The sequence below is a fragment of the Lucilia sericata genome, unplaced genomic scaffold, assembly GCF_015586225.1.
Source record: "Lucilia sericata isolate MDLA Ls3-8-SP2 unplaced genomic scaffold, ASM1558622v1 Contig000539F_arrow, whole genome shotgun sequence".
Lineage (NCBI taxonomy): Eukaryota > Metazoa > Arthropoda > Insecta > Diptera > Calliphoridae > Lucilia > Lucilia sericata.
In genome coordinates, this window is record NW_023994549.1 from 280,001 (window position 1) to 286,536 (window position 6,536).

The 6,536-nt window shown below is 30.2% G+C and overlaps 1 pseudogene; it reads right to left on the reverse strand.

Moving 5' to 3' along the window:
* LOC119605950 overlaps positions 1-4,428 on the reverse strand; it is an 11,725-nt pseudogene extending 7,297 nt beyond the window's left edge.
* Positions 4,429-6,536: the final 2,108 nt, after the last annotated feature.

A 6,536-nucleotide genomic window follows, 5' to 3' on the forward strand; every position in this document is an offset into this window, starting at 1 on the left:
GAAGGACTGACTATATTTGCAAAAATGATGTTTCAATTCCATTTTAAATTTGAAAAGTCTTGCCCATAGTCGCCAAATATTTTAAATTTAAAATATGAGTATGAAATCTAGTAAAAATGTTTAAAATCTTATTGGAAAATGAATTAAATATCAACATCTATATCTAATAATTATTACCTATCGCTCTGAAGTTCGGTACTTCTAGAACCATTGGTTTATTTACAACCTTTCACAACTGATTTCTATTCAGAAATGTGTATTTGATTACAATTCGAAAATAGTTCCAGTACTTACCAGATTTGCAATTTTTACAAAAAATATTTTTTGAATAGAATATTTGAGATATATTCTGAATTATGAAAAATAAATTGTAAATCAAGCTCGACAACTTTAATACCTACAAATATGTTTGGAATTTTTTTTTAATTTAGTGCACAAAACGTAGTTTATGCTACATATTTAAGATTTTGCAGTTCTATATCAAACTGTTTGCTTTTATATTAGCAATATCTGTCTGGATTGCAGGTTTTTACAGTAAGTCTAAAAAATTCAGTATATGTATTTGGCTAATTCTGAAAAAAACCTACAAAGCAGATGAGTGAGAAAACGTATCTAATACAAGCAAACAAAAGAAATCCGTACAATGTTAAATAACTATTTTTAGTGTTAATATCACTTTGTGGTTAAATATCTCACATTTAGTTTAAAAACGCTATTGGCTGATTGTTAATTTTATTAATATAAATTGTTTTAATTACATATACATATATATATATGTATATATAAACTGAACTAAATCTGTTTTGCTATTCACTTTATATACTTTCATATTAATGTAACTAAATGAATTTTAAAAGTGGAAAAAATCTAACATACCTGGTGGCACTTCCTAAACTATTTGAACCCGTACCAGCCAATTTAGGTCTTTGAATATTTTCATTTAATATACGCTCAATACGTTCAATTTCCTCTTGTGAGGGTCCTTCAGCTTTATTAGATGCTTCATCGCGTGGTTTAACCACATAACCACCTTGGGTGGCTTTATAAAGATTTAAACTTTGTGAAGGGTCAATGGAACTATAAATGAAATTTTTTATTGATGGTAAAGTGATTTTTTAAATGTGTAAAGCGTTTTTCTATAATTCATACCTGACACGACCAGGAGCGGAATTACTTTTGGCCGAATTCGATGGACTCGGTTTGGAGTACACCGAAGTGGAACTATTACCCAAAGAATGTGACATGCGATTTATCGAACCGCCCACAGCAGCCGTAGTGACAGGACGTGTTTTACTAGCAGACATTTGACTTAATGAAGTGCCCGACGCTGAAACAATTGTATTGCTAGAAGCGTGTACTGAAGAGCAGACAGAGGAAACATTACCGCCTAAGGCACTAATACTACTAAATCCGCCAAGAGACAAGGCCGTATTCGCCGAAGTCGTAATACTGCCACCGCCATCAAGACTGCAACGTGCCATACGTGCATTTTGCAAAGAACTGGTCTCATTCCAGCTTTTCTCAATTTCTTTAACCAAATCATCACTTAGTTTCTGTTGAACATCACGTACACTCTTGACGGATTTTGTATCACTATCTGTGTCCGTGTCGGCGGCGGGCAAACGCATGCCTTCATTCATATAAAACTGCTCAGATGAACTAGTTGAACCTTTTTTCGTGTCTTTTTTCTTGCGTCGAGGGGGTGCAATCGGTCCACTAGATGTTATCGAATCGGTTGTCTTCGAATGGGCTAACTTGGTGCTGGCTATAACATCTGGTTCTTGTAACATAACTTGATTTTCAAATGGCACTTGATTCATATTACTTATACCACCAACACCAATAGCGGATTGTTGTAAAGATTTACCGCTATTCGATTCGGTAAGACTAGACGGTACACTTGATGACTTTATATTAGCAAACGCATTTGCCGATACAGCTGCGACTGCAGCTGCTGGTGACGATGTTGATGATGACTGTGTCTGTTGTAAAAATTGCTGTTGTTGTTGTAACTGTAGTTGCTGTTGTATTTGTTGCTGATGCTGTTGTTGTTGTTGCAATTGTTGTTGTTGACTATTTGTATTAGCAAAATATTCACGATCAATACTCATGGCTGATGGATCAATACTACCAGCCAATATACGTCCAACACGACCTAAAGATGTTATACTTTGAACACTCATTGTGTCATTTTCCACTACCTTAAATGGATGCGTTGGGCGAGTATAAACTCCATCTGTGGAACTATTCTATTTTGTGCCAATATACAATAAAATTAAATTAAAGAATAAGAAAAATAAATAAATAAACGTTATATAAACTACATGTGTGTATTATATTCTAAGAAGAAGAAAATACCTGAGAATCAGGTGTTAATGTATTTCCCGGATTTTCATCATCATCATTTTGCATGCCCTGACGTAATTCTCGAAAACGATCTCTAATATCTCTAGTAGTATTACTCTAAAGTCATTTCGTATCATGTTGATTGTTACACATTACAAATCAATTGCCATTTAATCGAATTGACATACAATGTTTTGTGGTAGTTTTGAGGGTGGTATTGGTGGTGGTATATAAAATGGGATAGACAGTCACAATGATGATTTACATGAAAAGAAATTAATATATGTAAAACAAAAAATACGCACTGCTTAAACAAATATTAAATATGAAAGGTAATTGATTTAAAATAATAAATATTAACGAAAATTTTATAAAACAAATATGTCATATGAGAAAAATTTATGATGCTATTCCAAGTTTTAAAGTTACACAGAATTTTTTTTTTAACAATTTTCATTTTTCGATTTTCATAAATTCCCAAATATTTGCTATACTTTATATAGATTTTACTATCTATTTGAGAGTTATAAAAATACTAACAAATGTATAATAAATTTTGATAAAAAATCTTAATGAAATTTAGATGATTTTTGTTCGAAATTGTTTTCTTTGATAATTTTTCTGTTTCTTTCTTCTTAATCAATAATTTATATTCGAGTTTGTCACACTCGGAACTATTTCTAGGGAAGTTAAGAAAGATAACGTATGGAACTTCTATAGAATACTTATGAAACCACATACATACATACTTTTCCAACAATTTTTTTTTTTTTTTTTTTTTTTGATATTTCATATTTCTGATTCAATGGATAAACGGGGCTGCCCTAATTTACCGTCATACCATATAGGAATCTAGCTGCTGAACGCGATCTTTTATAATTTTCAATATTTCCGGTACATTCTTTGTCCAATTTCTTGTATCATTAGTAATGATTTAATGCATTTTCCGATATCGATGAAAAAAATATTATTTAAATTTTAATTGCAACCGATCTAGAACTAGTTAATTTATGATAAATTGTAAATCATATCCGGGGTAATTACGGTTATGATGTTAAATTACTCATTTTAGGTATAACATACATACATATATAATTACAAACCTATAATCACTTCCCAACTATGGTGTAGGGTATAAACATATATATTACTGCGCCCTTGAATTGTTTGACATTAATGTTAGCTCATAAAATAATTTATCTATTATTACCTATATTGCGTATATACAAACATACATTGTACATTTGTACCTACATATATTCGTTTATAGGTATGCAGATATTTTTTTAGTGTATAAAAAACAGAACTATTACTTACAGTGACCTGCACTGGTTTTGGTTCAACAAATACATCGGTTTTAGTGCCACGAGCACTTAGACTACTGCTTGGACTGCTCGTAGCTGGGGTAACTGTTCCAATGGGTGTGGCATCACTGTCGGATGATGCCTGCAGCCGTACTGCTGGTTCGGGAAAAAAAAACTCTTGTGGTATTTGAGAGGCATTTGCCAAAGATTTGCGGCTAAATAAAAATTAGTCAAAAAGTTAATAATACAATTGATATGTATAAACAGACATTTATGTATATTAACAAAAAATTTACCTTAAAGTTGACAATCGATTGGGAGTAGAATCTTCTGCATCAAAAAACTCCTCCGAACTATCTGAATCAGTTTCAGGTTTATTCATTTTTAATTTTTTTGCCTTTTTCTATTTAAACAACATATAATTATTTCTTAATTTAGTATCAATTACAAACTAATTTCAGACAACATTCGCGAAAAGAAAAAAATGAAAAAAATATACTTTTTTCGTTTTTGTTTTGTAATTCTATAATGGATGCTTGTTCTTGCCCAGTTGTTTTTTATGCTTTTTCGTATTTACGTCATTTGTTTTATATTGTATTCCACATATATTTTAATTATATTTTAATTTATTTATGTTAGCATGAATGTTTTTATTGGTTTTATACTTAATTGTAGGATATTAAACATTTCTTTTTATGAAAAATAAAAATTAAAGAAACAAGAAATACTATTTATCACTCTTTTTTGCACAGTAAAAATAAACGTCATACTAATGAAAGGGAAATTAATAATTATGCTTCTTCTTATTATTTTTGGCAGAAATATATGCAAATGTCATTGATAACAAATTTCAGGTTTCGGGTTATAGAAGAATTAATAAAAACGAAACGTTGCAGGAATAATATTCACTAATAACATTATATTTTAATATTTTTGAGTTATTTCGACCTCAATAAATTCGATCTTTTGTCGAAAAGTTAAAGTCGACTATATAGTTTTCAAAGCAAACAATTTAAAAGCAAACGTTTTGTATTTGCAAACCTGAAGCTGAAAACACCCTGGCAGTTTACTACCGGTACCGGTAAAATATCGTTGCCGCAAATATAATATGTTCTATCAAGGTTCAAATACAGGGCACAATTAGACTTACTTATTATGCCATGGTCCAAACACATACAATACTTTACGATGAACTGCGACTGACAGTTACTCAACGTAACAGAAGTGATGCCCAATCGTTGCGTTGATAAAGTGTTTTAATAATATAAAAAATATTCAATATCAAAACATATTTAATTTAAAAATTATGTTTTTCACAAATACGCAAATTAAAATTAAACACAACAAAACAAAAAAAATAATTTTTACAGTTTGTTTTTTTCTTTTCTCTTCATTTTCATATGCCAAAGTTGAATATTTTTATATTTTTGTACTTCGTGCACAAGTTTGACGTATTGATTATGACCGCTCTCATTTTTAAACACATACAGTAAACACCAGCTGTCAGTCGCAGTTCGTCGTTAAGTATTGTATGTGTTTGGACCCCTTCAGGGCTATCACACTTTCCGATCGGAATGATTTCAATTTTGTTGTTACTTTAATAGTTTTTATATCCATCAACTTCCTGAGAAGAGTATTTATAGATTTATCTTTCCCTTTGTAAATTCCACAATATAATTTTCCAACCGTATCAATGTACATACAGTGTCTCTCATAAGTATTCGAATTTAGGTATACTATGAAAAGAACTAAATTTAATAATACGTTTGTGTGCAAAATAAATAAATTAATTTGTAATATTGTTTAAAAAATCACGCTTTTTAAAAACTTGAAAAAATTACATTTACTTAAATTAATTTAGCCTTTTTTAAAAAAAGTCCACAAAATTACCTCACAAAAGTATACGAATTATTCCTGTATTTCATATTTGATCATATTATACGAAACCCAGATTTTATAATTGAATGGTTTTTATACTTAAAATTGTTTTAAGGGGTTACTATCAACCGTTGGTCCACAATTTTTGGGACTTGTACCATATTTTCATGTTATATCATTAAAATGGCGATTTTTGTCAATATTTGTAACTCTTTCTCCTTTTTTCTAAAGATAAAACCAAAATTTGATATTGGTACGAACGTTCCAAGATATATTATTGGGATTATTCTTCTGTCGCTAGTTCAATTTATTGCAACTTAAGTCCATTTTTATAATACTAGGGTCAAACATTTTCGGGGAAAGTTGTCTTGTATATATTCTTTTAGATATAAGCTTTTAACATTTTAAGTTTTCATTATATTGTGGAAGTGTGCAACTCCAAACCATGCCTTGAAGAAACACCTTTCAATATAGTATAATCATTATTTTTATAACCAATGGCTTCCAGAAGAAAAATTCCAAGAAGGAAAAAATTTGCAAATATGGTCAAAAATCGCCATTTTGATGATATTACATGAAAATATGCTACAAATGCCACAAAATTGTGGACCAAATGGACCAAAAATACATCCTTTCGGTTAATAGAAACCCCTTAAAACAATTTTAAGCAAAAAATTCGATTCTAAGTTTTGGGTTTCGAATAATATGGTCAAATATGAAATACAGGGAAAATTCGAATACTTTTGTGAGATAATTTTATGGACTTTTTATAAAAAAAGTTAAATTAATTTAAGTAAATTAATTTAACGAATCCGATTAAGACATGTACATTAGTCTGTCCGTTTCTGTAGGCCCCAGATGTTTTTGGGATCTAAATCTTTTATAGGGTAAACTAATTTGTTATAAATAAGATTTGCGTTATCCCTCTATCAAATCTTGTGTTGGTTATGGGCCTGTTCGGAAATGCATCACTGCGCTACATCTGATGCGTAGTACGTTCGGAAATGC